Source organism: Monodelphis domestica, chromosome 1 (genome assembly GCF_027887165.1).
Source record: "Monodelphis domestica isolate mMonDom1 chromosome 1, mMonDom1.pri, whole genome shotgun sequence".
Classification (NCBI taxonomy): domain Eukaryota; kingdom Metazoa; phylum Chordata; class Mammalia; order Didelphimorphia; family Didelphidae; genus Monodelphis; species Monodelphis domestica.
This window is the reverse complement of record NC_077227.1, coordinates 311,057,994-311,074,893: the sequence shown is the minus strand read 5'-3', so window position 1 is coordinate 311,074,893 and position 16,900 is coordinate 311,057,994. Positions and strand designations below refer to the sequence as shown.

General features: G+C 35.3%; 1 protein-coding gene and 1 pseudogene across 1 annotated transcript in view; both read right to left on the bottom strand.

Annotated features, from left to right (window-relative positions):
• Positions 1-16,900, bottom strand: part of FSTL4 (follistatin like 4) — an 857,042-nt gene that overhangs the window by 504,819 nt on the left and 335,323 nt on the right. The gene's annotated exons all lie outside the window — the stretch shown is intronic.
• LOC103102711 (cellular tumor antigen p53-like) lies at positions 12,619-14,941 on the bottom strand (annotated as a pseudogene).

Here is a 16,900-nt window from a genome sequence, read left to right as displayed (position 1 = left end):
GATATACTGATGACCCTTCCCTTGGTAATGAAGACAAGGCATTTGGAATATGGTGCATGATATCAGAAAAGTTACTACCTCTTGCACTTTTACCAAAATACTTTACTTTTTGTCAAAGAAAAATTATTTGGGTATTAAGGGGGAAGGGAAGACAAAATGAATGGAAAATGCCTTTTACAGAAAACAAAGTATTACATTAAGTAATTATATTGAAAAGAAGAAATGGGATGTTAAAACTAATAAATGAGGGAAAATTTATAAAAGTCATAAGTAAGAAGGAACTTAGAAAGCATCTAATTGAAGATTCTCATTTTACTTACCTTTACTTACTCTTATCAAAGAAGCAGAAGGAAGAAAGAATTTATTAACAGCATAGCTAGTCTCAGAACAAAAACAAGGATACAGGCTTCCTAAAATAAATTATAAAATTCAATACATTTCTACTTCATAACAAAACCTCTGACTCAAGAAAGGGATAAAGACTAACTATAGTATTATCTAATGAACTTAAGCAGGCTTGTGCATATGGCAAGACAACTCATTTAGCTTTTCTTCATACCTGAATCATATTTTCACCAGAATAACTTTACTTTTGACATAAATTTCTTTGCCCCAAATGGCAAGGAACAGAGAACATTCTCTTTGTAAAATATTAAATGTTATCAAAACCAGTCAATATATTATTTCTGATTTAGGGAGATATAAGTCAGTTTTCCCAGGAAATGATCTTCTTGGAAAAATATTCCCAAGATGTTTCTTTCACATCTAAAAAGTGAGGGATTCCACCAAAGCATGGAGATAAAACAGAAGTTACTAAGCCATAATCAATCATGATCATACATCTTGCTTTCACATTTCCTCAAAAAATGAATGATTAAAAAGAGGTCAGTGTTTTTAATATTTACTGAGATAAATTCATGGAATACATTAAGGATATAAGGAGAAGATGGGAGGTGAGGAGAAGGGATGGGATTTCAGAGGAAAAGAGAGGAAAAAAGAGAATAAGAGAAAGGCAGAGAGCAGACTATTATATAACAAAAATTTTAATAAAATGAATTTTAAAACTAAGTAATGACATTTTTAAATGCCTATGCTCCAGGTTACTGGCAATTTTCCTATGACATTGAAGGAGAAAAATAGAAATACAAATAAATTTGTAATTATGGAATACCTAAGTAAATGAAACCTGGTAAGCCAGAGATCCTCATTCCATACTCACCCTCACTCATTGATTCTGGGCACTAGTGGGTCAGGCATTATCAGGTATCTCTAAAGATATCATTCAATCATTTAAATGGATGAGAGTAAAAATAAATAAATAAATAAATAAATAAATAAACAAACAAACAAACAAATAAATAAACAAACAAATAAATAAATAAATAGACAAATGACAAGATGCTCAGAAATCTATTTACCATACTTGGCACTTCAAAGACAACAAAAATCAAAGTCAAATGTTCATTATCCAAAATTATAAAAACCATATATCCAGTATGATGAGTTATAAGCCATTCCTGGCCCACTCATCTGGTAGAGGCATCATTTCAAGGTACTCCCATCAGTTATCTTCTATATTTTGATTTATATATTATGCTGTATCCCTTATGAGAATTTAAGTTCCTTCAATTTTACTTTTTCTTTGCATTCCTAGTGGCTAGCATGGTGCCTAGTAAATGATAGTGCTTTTTAAATAATTGTTGATTGACTCCTCAACTGATTTATTAATTGATGATTTTAAAAACTTGCTTAAATCTGACACAATGCTAAGTGAAAAATGGGCCATAGAGTTTATTTCAGAATAGGACATTGTGTCCATCATTTGGGGAATGGTTAAATAAATTGTGGTATCACATGGTATTGGAATACAATTGTGTTATAATGATGAACAGGATGATTTCAGGAAGAACTGGAAAGACTTTTATGGACTGATGCAGTGTGAAATAATCAGAACCAGGAAAACATTGTATGCAATAATAGCAATCTTGTGGAATGATCAACTCTGATCAACTTAACTTATGACAAAGAAGGCTATCCACCTGCAGTGAAAGTACTGTTGAAGTCAGAATACAGATTAAAGCATACCATTTTTCACATGTTTATTTGGATTTATGTTTTGAAGTTTTGGTTTTATTAGATTACTCACAAAAATAAACAATATAGAAAGATGTTTTGCATGATAATACATGTATAACCCAGATGAAATTGCTTGTCAGCTCCAGGAGGGAGAAGACAAAGGGAAGGGGGAGATAAGGTTGATCATGTAACTTGCAAAAACTTATGTGGAAAATTGATAATACATGTAACTGGAAAAAATAAAAATATTAAAGTAAAAATAATAAAAAAGAAAGGAACATCAAGGTAACTTCTTTTGAGAGAATGAATTATTAAAAACCTTTTTTTTACCTAGATGACACATTCAACCTTTTCTTTTTTTTAATATTTTATTTGATCATTTCCAAGCATTATTCATTAGAGACAAATATCATTTTCTTTCTTTTCCTCCTCTCCCCCCCCCATAGCCGACACATGATTCAACTGGGTATCACATGTGTTCTTGATTTGAATCCATTGCCATGTTGTTAGTATTTGCATTAGAGTGTTCGTTTAGAGTCTCTCTTCTGACATGTCCCCTCAACCACTGTAGTCAGGCAGTTGCTTTTCCTCGGTGTTTCTACTCCCAGTTTGTCATCTGCTTATGGATAGTGTTTTTCTCCTAGATCCCTGCAGATTGTTCAGGGACATTGCATTGCCACTAATGGAGAATTCCATTACGTTCGATTATACCACAGTGTATCAGTCTCTTTGTACAATGTTCTCCTGGTTCTGCTCCTCTCGCTCTGCATCACTTTCTGGAGGTCTTTCCTGTCTCCATGGAATTCCTCCACTTTATTATTCCTTTGAGCACAATAGTATTCCATCACCAACATATACCACAATTTGTTCAGCCATTCCCCAATTGATGGGCATCCCCTCCTTTTCTAATTTTTGGCCACCACAAAGAGCTCAGCTATAAATATTCTTGTGCAAGTCTTTTTCCCCATTATCTCTTTGGGGTACAAACCCAGCAGTGCTATGGCTGGATCAAAGGGTAGACAGTCTTTTATCGCCCTTTGGGCATAGTTCCAAATTGCCCTCCAAAATGGTTGGATCAGTTCACAACTCCACCAGCAATGCATTAATGTCCCTACTTTGCCACATCCCACCAGCATTCACTGCTTTCCTGTGCTGTCATGTTAGCCAATCTGCTAGGTGTGAGGTGATACCTCAGAGTTGTTTTGATTTGCATCTCTCTGATTATAAGAGATTTAGAACACTTTTTCATGTGCTTATTAATAGTTTTGATTTCTTTATCTGAAAACTGCCTATCCATGTCCCTTGCCCATTTATCAATTGGAGAATGGCTTGATTTTTCAACCTTTTCTTAAAACAGAAACTAAGATCAACATTTCAGATACCTAAAGCTGGAAAGGACTTCAAAGTTCATCTATAATCCAATCACTGTTTAAAGAAGATGAAGTGGAGATGTAGGGATCTGAAATACTTAATCTGAGCAATGACTTGATCAATCTGGATTCAATACATTTTACACTGTATAACATGATCTCTGAGTAATTATAACAAGAATAAATTAGATTGAATTTATACATCAAATTTCATGAAGGAGTTTCTTGACTCAAACCCTCAGAGATCAGTAGAAAGGCCATATATTACCACATAATTTACAGATAAGGAACCTGATGTTCATAAAATTAAATGACTCCACAGGGCTAAGTAAGATGGTAGACCACATTTTATCCAGTTATCTGACCTTTAATTTGAGTATTCTTTTGAGTAGCAATATTCAGTCTCTAAGATAAGACTTGTACAAAATTGATCCATGTCTGCAAGTACTTAAATGATTAATGTTATTAGGAAAAATAGATATGATATTTGTCAAATTTGGATGAAGAGGATAGATATAGGACATAGAATTAGAAGTTTTAGAAAAGGGAAATAAATTGATGCACTCATCTCTATAATCAATAAATTCCGTATTGGTAGAATGGTAGAGAGGATTATTACTTAGGTATAGATTGCCTGTACAAAAGGAATTCAAGATAGTTGTATATGTATAAAAAGTAAAAATATTTCCATAGATTTCTTTAAAGTTTAAAAAGAAATTCAATGTTACACTGGAAAAAAGGCTCCACACAAGCAAAAAATATAAATACATACAACATTTCAAATTTTACTAACAATTTTAATTTTTTCAAATTAAAAGCCCATTTGTTCTTTCAAAAATCAAAGAAAAATAACTCAATCACTGAAGCCAATATTGCCCTATATCAACAATATCTTGCAACCAATTTGTATATTTTTGACAGCTGTCTAACTGCTTAAACATATTCATTTTTATTATAGAATTCGGGGTGCTTTGATCAGTGAAGGAGTTTTCAATGACTTGGTGATTTATTTTTATGAATGAAGACAAGTATTCTGTAATATACAAATTTTTAAAAAATACCCTTACCTTCCACCTTAGATTTAATACTATGTATTGGTTCCAAAGCAGAAGAGTGGTAAGACCTAGGTAATGGGGGTTATGTGACTTGCCCAGGGTCATGCGGCCAGGAAATGTCTGTGGCCAGATTTGAACCTAGGACCTCCTGTCTTGAGGTCTGGCTCTGAATCCACTGAGCTACCCAACTGCCCCCTGTAATAGAGAATCTTACAAGATCTCTTCAGGCACTGATGTTATGAGAATTGGTTAGTCCGTATTCATTTACTTAGCATGTGTAAAAAGCGAGCTTTAAAGTCATATTTCTCTTGCTTTTCATCCAGCTCTTTATCCAATAGACCATGCTGCCAATATCATTATTATTATCATTATTATTTCAAAATGGAGGAGTTTCTGGTTTGCTTATTCATTTATGTTTCTTTTTGTGATTTTCATTAGCCTAGGGATTTTAAAAAATCTAATAATTGACTGGCTCTATTTCAACATCATTCAGGCAGTGTAAATTTCAGAATTGTTTAAAACTGAGCAATTAATAAATTCTTGTCTTCCATAATTTCATGGGTCATTTGAAAAGCAATTTGACTCTTACTCAAGATAATATAGCCATGGCATTAGCAAAATATCAACTTATTTTGTGTGGATGGTAGACAAGATAAAAAATGCAATGAGAAAATATTCAGAAAATAACATGTTGAAACATAAATGTGAACAGTCTGTTAGTCTTTCTTTTTTATTGAAAAGAAAATAATTCTTTTTATATTAAAGTCAAAATGAATCTGAATAGATGTTATTTGATCTTCTATAGAAGTTTCCAAATGAAATATTTTTCATATTTTCCCTATGAATATGATTAAACATTAGTTTAATTTTTTTTTCATGTGGATGTGCAGGGAAAGGGCAATGTTATTTCATCAATATAAGGAATTTCATTCCCTATTCACAAAACCCCATTTATTTATGGAGATAGGCAAATACTTTATCACATGATTTTAGGAATCATAATAAGGCACTGAGATGCTAATGAAACAAGTAAGAATGAGAAATAGGTTTTGATAAAAAAGGCTTCCTGACTTTGATGTTCTTAATCTACTATTTTGTGTTGTTTCATATAACAACTTGAATTTCTATCATAATTTAGTGTTTACAAGATCCATCCTCACAGCAACTTCTTTGGAAAGATAAAGTATTGTTTCCTTGGCTTTGTTCTGAAAAAACAAAGATTTTAAATATCTTTGTCACAGTCACATTACATATGTGTGCATCTGTAGTCCAGCAACCCATCTGATACAAGACAGAAAATTTAACATGAAAATGGGAATATCATTAAGGAATCTCCCAGTTTATGACAGTGCCATTTTAGCTTTTTTATGTTTCTTTATATTGTGAATAATACATATATTGTGTTTATTATGTTGCATGAACATTGTACGTTATTGCTATAGTAACTAGCATGTGATACCATCAATGTGATCAATAGAACTTAAATTGCTCTCCTCTTTCACTACATGCTGTAAGTGAAAACACAGTTTATAAGGGGTGACTGACTTTAATATTAATTCAGTAGATTTTCATACTAGACAAATCCAAATCTATTATCTTGCTAAATCTTAATTGTGTGTGTGTGTGTGTGTGTGTGTGTGTGTGTGTAGGATGTTGCAAGATATGGTATAAAGAATACAAAGAATTAATTTCTCCTTTAAAAGAACAATACTAATCAGAAAGATAGCTGTATTGTGCTAACATTGCTTTTTGCAGAAAACAAAGTTTGTTATGTTTGAATTATCAAACATACCCAGGAAAACACCTTATTCTAGGCCAATTTTTATAAAATAACACTGTCCCACTGTGAGCTGAACATCACACTCAATATTAAGCTAAAAATTGAGTAGATAAAAAAGGAGAATGTTCCATGGATTCACTATTTTGATTCAGTACTACTTTAAAGATATATTATAAATTCTTGTAAAGTAATTAATAATAATACCCACCATTTATAAAGTAATTAATATGCACCAGGTATAGTGCTAAGCACTTTATACAAATTACCTTATTTTATATTCATATCAACACTATAAAATTTTTTAATCAATACTTTACTGATGAGGAAACTAAGACATAAAGTTTAGTGAATCACCTAGACACATAGAGTCAGTAAGTGGCAAAGCCAAATATGATCTCAGGGGAGACAAATTTATCTATTGGATTATCTAGTTGCCATATTATATCAAGGAAGTTACAACAAAAAGAAAAATAAATGAATATCTAAAGAAGCAAGGTTTACTAAGAATTCCTCAAAAGCATGAAACAAAGCAAGAGCATTCCCAAATGTTGTAGAGAGGAATGAGAATTACAAATGCAGAAACTGAGGCCTAAGCAATAGAAATAATTGGCATAAGAGGCACACCTGAATACCCAATGAAAAGTATTTCCAAGAAAATGAATGAAAGAAAAATGTTAGCATATGCAAACATCCATAATATGGAAGGACAAATCAGGAAAAACGTTGAAGAGAATAATTTTAAAAGAAAACATAACTTTGGGGAAACAAAGCATATTAATCAGGATGAATGGAAATAAATTAATGATCATTATTCTTACAGAATAAAATAAGGCAAAAACTGCAATACTATAAAATACTATAAAACAATACACTTAACACACGAACAACAAAAATTAAGAACTACAGAACACAGAAAATAGAAGCAAGTTAATCTAAAGATCTTAGTCCAAAAATTAAAAATGGAAACAAAAACTTCTGTAAATTACAAGACAGCAGTTAAAGTCAACAGTTCTAGTCATAATCCATAAGTTCTTCCAGGGACCAAGATAAAGATCTTCAAATACAAAGAAAAAAAAAGAAATTCAAATAATATTACTATCCTGCTTCCATCAAAAGAACAGAATTGAATTAAATATAAGTTTTGGTCAACAAAGGAACTAAATATAAGAGAGAAGTAAAAATGTCTGATAAAACTTTGCATAATCCTAGAAAAATTATAGATAATCAAAAAAGTTATTTGAAGCATTAAAAATTATATAAACAAATTGCCAATTGAAAAGAAATACCAATAAAAGTAAATACACAGAACAACTAAAGAAAGAATTAAAAAAAAGAAATTAGAAGAGTTTTGTTATGATTGAAAGAACAACAAAATAACAATAGAGTCCATTAAGACATTTTCCCTTAAAATTACACAATGCGAAAATAGTGAAAGAGAATCTTAAATAAAATAAATATTGGTCTAGGAAAAGGCTAAAACTATGAAACTTAAAACATACTACCTATAGATGTGTCATTTGTATGTGTGAAACACTAAATTATAGAAAAAGAAAGTGCATAAATTCCTAATGCTGCCTCATTTTAGAACTTATCAACTATTATTTAAAAAAAATTATCTTGTATATATCTAGTTTGTTCACTGTTGTCTGAATGTTCTTTTCTATTACACTATGAAATTATTGAAAGATGGCATTTTCTTTTGTGTTTCTCTGTACTGTCATCACTGAGTTAGGGACTTAATATGCTTTTTGATTGACTAACTAAAGAGAGAAAGAAGACAGATGGGGAATACAGGATGTTCCCCATGAGTTAATGTTGACAATAAAGAGAAAATAATTCTTAAAACTCCTATAGAAAAAATAATTGGAACAGTTGGCAAAGAAAGGAATAAAAAAACATCATTTTGGGGTGGGTGGGCAAGGGCCATACTCAAATGAATAGAAGACAATTAATGACATATCTGGAGAAAGAACTGTGGGAGTAGAAACAGAGAAGAAAAAAATTTCCTTGATCCCATGGTTTGATGGGGATATGATTGGGGAAGTAGGTTCTAAATGATTTCTTTATTGCAAATGTTAATAATATGGAAATAGGTTTTGACAGATGATACATATAAAACCTAGTTGAGTTGCTCATTGTGTACAGGAGGGGGGAGGGAGGAGGGCAGGGAAAAATAGGAATCATGGAATCACGGAAAAATATTCTAAATTGATTAAATTAATTAATTAATGTTAAAAGACTATTAATAAATTAAGTGGTTAGCAATTGTTTTTACAAAGGTGAAGAAGGAGACTTCTTGGGGTGGTGTCAAGATGGAGGAGTAACTAGAGTGGTAGCTCCATGTTACCACAAGAATGCTCTCTGACCAAGATTAAAATATTGCCACAAAGCGAATATAGGAATGAAAGAATCAACAAGGAGACAGAGTGAAACAACTTTTAAGAAAGAAAAATCTAAAATGTAGGTAGACAACATCTGGTGCATTTCGGTGGGAGGAGAGCAGAGCCAGCAAGAGGCTGTAGCAAGGAGTGAAGAGCAAACCAAGAGCTAACCCCCATGTTGTATTCAGATTTACAAGGGAATATTATTCCCAATCAACTAATGAGTAAATAACTGTGGTAATACCCTCAATCGCCTCCTTTGAGAGGGGATACTGAGGAATGGAAGGAGGTGGGCTAGATTTAGTTTTTATCTGCACAGGAACAGCAGATTTAAGTAAGCCTACATCAGAAGACAATGTGGCCCAAAGAGACTCCAGTATATCTGCAGGTATTACAAAAGTGGGAGGCTCTTTTGCCTCCTGGCTCTCTGAGAGAAGTACAGGGAGTAAATTTAAAGATTCCTCTGGTACTTCCAATGTTAAGGAACCATCTGGGGAGCAAGTTATTGTGGCTCTGAGTTTGCATAGAAGGTCCCTCCCTAGCAAATTTAAAGTGGAGTCAGGCATCAAAAGGAAGGAATGTTGTACCTCTAGGGGTCCTACAGACACCATTCTAGGGGGAAGTTTTTTAACTCTTTGGGGTATTCCTGATTCTCCCACTACACTTTGTGAGTCAGTGGAATAACAATTTAAATCAGGTACATTCTTTAATACAGACCTGGTAGCTCCAGTGTCTAAAAGACAATCATAATAGGTGTTATCCACCTTTAAGGTAACATGGGGTTCATTAGTATGGGGAGGGCAGTGGATAGGGACAACGGGTAGTAGGACATCAGGGTCCAGACAATCAAAGGTTGTATCCTCTGATTCCTGTGCCCCAACCCACCCAGATACCTTCATTGTGTTTGGGACATTCCTTGGGCACCCCCCTGAAGGGCACCCCTCTGAGGGGCATTAGCACCTCAAATACTTTTTTGATGAGCACCATTTTTTATATATTGTTGGGTATTATCATTTTCTTCATTTGGAACACTATCATTATTTTCCCAATTCCTATTTCTACAATTTTGATTCCTAAAATTCCTATTTCTATAGTCATTATTATAATTTCTAAAATCGTGGTTTCTGTGATTATTATCATAGTCATTGCTATAGTTATTATTTCTAAAGTTGTTATTAAACTGCATATTCCTTCCAATAATCATGAGAAAAGTTCTACTTTTTATCATTCTGTGGCCCTTCTTCCCATAGAAGTGGCAGTTTACTGATTTATCTGTGGATTCCTGCAAAGGGGCAATGGTTTCTCCCTTATTTTTCAATTGTCTCTTTAACATTTCAATTTCTTTCTTTAAGTCTTCCACTAACATATTGTGTTCCTCAGGTCTTTTTACACAACCCTTATAAACATAGGTTGCTACTCTCCTCAATTCTTCGAGGTCCATATAGTCTCAATTAGGACAGCTAGTTTTAAAGTGGTCTTTTACCACTGAACAACAATTCTCAATGAATTGTCTACATATTTGCCTAATGTCCCTTTCCTGGATAAATCAAAGTCCATATATGTATTTCCTATGTCAATAAGTCTGTTCATAAACTGGTAGGGGGTCTCATCAATTTCTTGTCGGGTTCTTTCGAATTTTGACCATTTTTCAGGTCTATATGAGCAAGCTCTCATGGCTGTCAATAATGCTTCTCTGGCCTGGTTGAGTTTTGTATGATCTGGTTCAACATTGGGGTTTCAATGTGGATCTTCAGTTGGCCAATAATGTCCTTTCCTACCTTGTTTCTGATTAGCCAGAGAGATGACATTATTTTTCTCCCTCTGTCAGAAATTTTTCTAATAAATTTTCAACATCTATCCAAGTGGGGTCAAAAGTTCTGAATATGTTCTCCAATCTTTTTATAATTAATATTGGTTCTTCCTCAAATGATGGAAGATCTTCCTTAAATTTATTTAAATCTTCAGGGTTAAAAGGTATACGGTGTCTTACAGATACCAAGTTTCCATTTTTATTAAAAGTTGGAACTTCCCTTAAAGTAAATAACCAATCTGAATTATTTGGTACTCCTGTTTCTGTTTCTAGGCTTCTTGATCCATTCTCAATGGTATAAGAAAGAGAACAGTTGGGCACACCGAGGGAGAGGGTTTGTTGTTGTCCCATAGTGCCAGAAGGATCAGAGGTAGGAAGAATCTGGGAATTGGATTGGGCAGGGTGGGAAGGAGGGGCAAAAGAAGAAGGGTCATTAGCTGGGGGAAAGGATACAGAGGAGTTAGGGTTGGATGAATAAGTAGGGTGTGAACTTAAGGTGGAAGCATTAGGATGGTCAGTTTGGGTGGGGTGTGAATTTAAGGTGGAGGTGGTACGGTGGTTAGCATGGGTCGGGTGTGAACTTAGAGTGGATGGTGTGGGATAGGAAGCATGGGCAGGGTGTGAAACTGGGGCTGAGCAGGTTGGGCAGGGGGCATGGGCAGCTGGAGGAGTGGGTTGGTTAGGAGTAGGGGGTTCTGAGGCTCAGTTGGCAGGGGGAGTAGTGAGTTGATTAGGAGGGTTAGTGTCCAGAGCAGGGTGGGATAGAGATTCTGATAATGTTCTTAACTCTCTTTTAATGTTTCTCATTAAAGCTATGATCTCCCCCAAACTTTCCTCCATAAGCTCAAACCGAGTATTTATTCCTGCATTTTGTTGAGTACTAGAAGGAACAATCGATTGGTTTGACTGAGAAGTGGGTTTTTTAAGGAGATACAATATTATGGCTATAACAATCAAAATCCCAAGGGGGAGTAGCGTGTCGATTATACTTTGCTATAAGCTCCATGGAATGAGCCAATTCAGAGAGACAAGGAATACGAAATTTACAAGTTTGGTCATGGAGCTGATAAGCCATTTGTTAAGTAAGTTGTGAACTGACTATAGCTTCATATTTCTAAAATAACCACTTGGGGAGCAGGACAAGGCCAAAATTTTCTCCAGATTTCCCTTAATCCTAATCTAGGCAGTTGTTCCCTAAAGGAAAGGAGATTTAGAAACATCTCTCCTAGCCAGGACCTTAGGGCCCTGTTGCTAAGATTTAAAACAGCTGTGTTCTATTTAATTTAAGGAGAAATCAAAATGTTTTTTACTCACCTGCTCTTGCAGCTATGTTTTGAAGCCAAGTTAGCACATTTAAAAAGACTGACTGATTTGAGCAAGTAATGAAGAGAGAAAGGAAAGAGTTTTCACATAAATTTGAGGGTTTTCGTCACAAACTGACGTGGTCTGCCAAAACTGTAACCGTGAAAATGTTGTTTGCCAAGACTGTGAATTGCCAAAACTGTAAAGGTTTTAGCCAAACTGTAAAGATAATTTTTAGTGTCTTGATTTTTAAAAATCTAAAATTAAGTGGTTGCCATGGGAAAATTCCCAAATATGAAAATACCCAAGTAAGCTGGGTTTTATGGAGATTTTAATACAAATGAAGGAATTAAGGGAAGGAGAGAGAGAGAGAGAGAGAGAGAGAGAGAGAGAGAGAGAGAGAGAGAGGGAGGGAGGGAGCACAAGACAGTCTTTGCCTAAGACAGAGCAAGTCAGTCTTTATCACTCACCACAAGATCATCTTCAAGCATGCTCCAAACCTCCGAACTCCAACTCCAACTAACTTCCAATCCAAAAAACTCACTCCAACTCAATAAGTCCCTTACTTTTAAAGAAAATTTCTCTTATGTCACCTCCTCTAAATTTTCACATCTAACAATCACAGTAGATGCTTTTCCCCCCAGGACTGCCCATTCTTAGTTCTCATCTTCTTTTGTTCTCACCTTCTCTGGTTAGATTAAATCTACTGAGTACTTCACATATCTTTTGTTATGCTTGCCTTTTGTAAGTTGCTTGACCTTTTGGGTACTAATTTAACCTTTATAGGTACTGAGCACTTTTTGTTTTGATCTAAAAATAGACCTAGCTTAAGTTTTAGCTTCACTATAAGTATGAGTTAGGGACTTTTCATTGTTCAATCAGGAATTTTCACCTTTATCTTCCCCTAAGGCACTGTCTGAGTAGAGTGGAGTCATTTTAAAAGTTCTCAATACATTCCTGACCAAGTACCTCCATTGTTAAAAATGGGGAATAGTTTAAATCTTCTGAAGTAGAGTCTGAGCAGTTTTAAGATTCACAGTCAGGAACTTCATTTTTCACCAAAAGTCTTCAGCCTCGACAGGTGGTAGAATCTCCTCTCTTGTACTTCAGTTGGCTGCGGTGGGGGCGGCTCCCCTCAGGTTCTTTCCTGTTGTGAGCTTCTTTCAGCTCCAAGGCTTCATTTATCTCCTGAAGCAGTTAATAGCACTGTCGACCTCAGATCTGAAGAGTGAAATATTCTCCTTCCACTGGCTTCTTTTTGGCCTTGGGGGTGCTACCAGGGGTTGTGGGCAATGCACTATTATTGTTCTCAGATGATGTCTGTGCACTGGGATCTCCCTTCTTGTGGAGATTTCCCTCTTCAGTCCGCCAGTCTCTTCCAGGGCAGGCACATATGCATACTTCAAAGTTTCAATGTCCAAGAAGTTGACTCCTGGAATCTACTAGGGTGATGATGGTCAGGATTGGGCACTGGTTCATGCCTCCCATGCAGGAACTGTTACACATCTAGTTGTAAAGAATTGTGGCATATTCACGGCCGACCTGTGGACACCCAAAGGGCACAGACACTTTCTGTCGCTTGGTGGTGGCATCAATGAGGTATTCAGCCTGTAGGTTACCTTCCACCCAGATCAGATGCTATGGGGGTGTGAGGGTCTCTTTTTGCTGGGTGCATTGTTCGTGGTGGGGACAGTGCTTAACCACCTCAGTCATGTGTTCTGATTTCTTATAAATAGCCGTAGCACAGACTTGGGAACCAGTGGGTGGCGCTGAGTTGACCCAGAGCTGAACGGGAAAGGTCTTGACCAGCTGGCAAAACAGCTTGTTGAGATCAGGGGGGTACGTGCAGGTGACAGACTTGGCCATCCCAGACTGTAGAAAACCGATCTGAAACCATACTCCCCAAGATAGTCCTTATGGGATTATAGCAAAAGAGAATAAAACTCATGCAAGAAATGATTGACAGGATGTGAGACTTGAAATTCTCCCAGAGCTGTCAGGATTCTAAACTATTGAAAGAACAGTTCTCCAACTGTCTCTTTTGGATCTGAGAGAAGGAGGAGACAGGAGTAATTTTGAATCATCTTGAGTCCATCCATCAAACAACAGGCCTTGAGGATCTTCTAGCTGTGGTGGAAGAATATCTCCAGTCTTCCTGGTGGATAGCCAAGGTGGGGAATAGAAAACTACTCTGCTGGGACATCTGAAGACATCAGCTGTTTCTGACTCATCAAGGACTCTTTATGAGAAACTGATTTCATCCCCTGATGGACTTGCTTTTTAGATAATTTAGGGTTTAGTTTAGAGTAAGTTAGATAGAGTTTATATAGTGGGTTAAATAATTTAGATTTTCCCTTTTCCCTTTCCTTCATCCCTTCTATGTTAAAATAAATTCAATATTTATATGTTTATCTCACTGTATGACTTTCTCTCCCCCTATCCAAATTATATTTACTTTTAATGAGATGGAATGGTGCATGAGGTGGGCAGGTTAATTGGGAGGACAGATGCATGGGTTTTGGTCTTCCTTCCTCACTTTCCCACCAGTTCATATTCACTGGTGAGGCAAACTATATATTATCTATGCTTGATAAATCATCTGGAAAACTGTTCCATTGTAAACTCCAAAGGTCTGAGAAGGACAGCAATTCATCCATGGTTGGTCTCAGGAAGGAAGTTTTGTGGCTTGGAAGGCTTGGAAATGGTTGAATTGCTGGCCAAAAAATCACCAGAAGAAAACAAGGCACACTACTTGAAGCTGTGAATTGGTCCACTTAATCTCCTGCTTGTGTACATGCTACTCAGGAATGTACATCTTGAACTACATGCACATAGATATTGTAAATCCAGTGTATTAAAATGTGACTTACTATCTTTTCCCCTAAACCATCCCACTTGCTAACTTCCTTATTACTATAGAAGGCAACAGTATGCTCCAAATCCTGAAAGACTGGACTAAAAATTCTCACTATGTTTTACGTATTATGTAAATCAGTATCTAACTTTATAACATCTGTAGAATATACCCTTCTGATAATCCCATCACTCTACTCCTGGTCCTTATCTCCCCACATCTAAAGCATAATACAAGTTTTAAAGTACAGGTCCAGTCAATATCTGTCCCCTACTATTATCCTCCAACATACACACACACACACACACACACACACACATGCTTGCATACTAAATTAAAGTAGCTTTCCACTGCTTCCAACATAAAACTGTAAAGATTAAAATTTAGGAATATGGGGAGACTGAGGCAGGTAGAAATTAGTTTCTCTCTGCAAGGAGTATTATATTTTTAGAGGTTTATTAAAGTTAAGGATTAAAGAAAATACAGGATAAAAAAAACACACATGCCTAGGCCAGAGGCCTAGACAAGACCTCACCTACATTATGGAAAGAGCCTCGTCTGCTCCAAAAAGGAAGTCCAAAAAGAGAGAGCCCTCTAAAGCCTTTGCAATCAGCTTAAGTACCTTCTCGATCTCACCCACCTCAGAATTCTGTGAGATTAGAAAGCATTTTGGGGAAGTGGAGCAAGGACTTGTGGGGATTGAAGTCCAGAGTTCAAATCTCAATTTTACATTACTCCGTTTGATCCTCTGGGAAGAAGTCCTTCCCCAAAGGATCATAAAAACATAATCAATTTAAAGATTACAATAATTTGAGGATAAGAAAAAAAAAACAATAATTGCTAAATGCATTGACAAAAATCCAGTTAGGGGGCAGTCCCCTTTGGCATGAAAGTATACATACAAATAAATGTTCAATCAACCACACCCAAAGTTCAATTTTGTGCAACTTGTGGTCTGGAGGCATCTTCATTATGTCTTCTCCAACAGTTCAGTTTCTGGGTTCAGAGAGGTAGCATCTTCTTTACCTAAAATTCTTCTCAAAAAGCATTTAAACTTTGCAATTTAAATAATGATATTTTTTTATATTCCCCCCGTTAAGAGGGTGATTGACAAAACAGGATCACTTAAGGATGCATGGCTGAGGTATGATGTATATGAATCAATTGGCAAGAGAAATTTAAAAAAAATCAGAAAAATCCAAAAGAAAAGAAAAAAATTTCTGGATGAAAATATAGACTATCAAAGTCTTATGTGTAAAAATTCCAAGTGAAAAGAAAAATAAATATATAACAGGTCCTTGAATCAGGGCCCAATCAAAAATGATCTAAGCAATGATGCATTTACCCAGTCAGTAGCCAGGACTACAGAAAGGTACCACACTATGAAAGGCAGAAAAGGGGACCAGATTATAGGAGCCAAGGTAGGAGCCAAGTTTGGGGATACTCATCTGTGAGTATCTTCAGAGTGAGTGTGGACACAAGGAAGGCCTACATCTTAACATAAGTCAAGTATCGCAACCCCAAGTCTCACACTAGGTTCAAGACCTTTGTATTGGCCTAGAAGTGCATCAATCCATCCTGGATTGGCTTTTCTTTGGCTTTATGCAATGGCTCTTGTGTGTATATCTTGTCCTGGAATCAGACAGAATCATTAAGCAAAGTCCCATAATTTATTTAAATAATTAGTGGCATCGTTTTTATAGTCACAAGCTTTTTAGGGCATGCATTAGCAAATGTATCTTAAACTTGTAGTATTGAAAAATCAAAAGGTTAAATAAAATCTTAATACTGGTGACATATGCCTCAAATATAAAAAAGGAGAGAAAAGATAAAAAAAAACCCTGAAAAAGTATATTGCACATGCACAAAAAATATAATAAAAGAGCTTTAAAAATTAAAAAATGTAGCTTATAATCATTGACACTCTGTGTCAGCTAAGAAAACATAAAATGCAAGGCTTTCTCACCAAAAATGAGATCCATTTCCTCTTAATATCTGGACATGCTCACTGTGAGTAGAAGGCAAATGAATTGAACAAGGTTAACAATTTTTCATTTTTAAAAATACAGTAGTACAAATATGTAGATATAAATATCCCCAAAATTCTCAATAGCCCAATTAATTACAATAGCAAACAAACACACTTTCATATTTCACATAAGTTGTATGACATTTAAAAGCCTATGAATTGATGGATATTTGTCACAATTTTTACAAATGTAGCAATCTTTCAACCTTGGTATTCAAACATATTTTTTAAACAAAGTAAAAC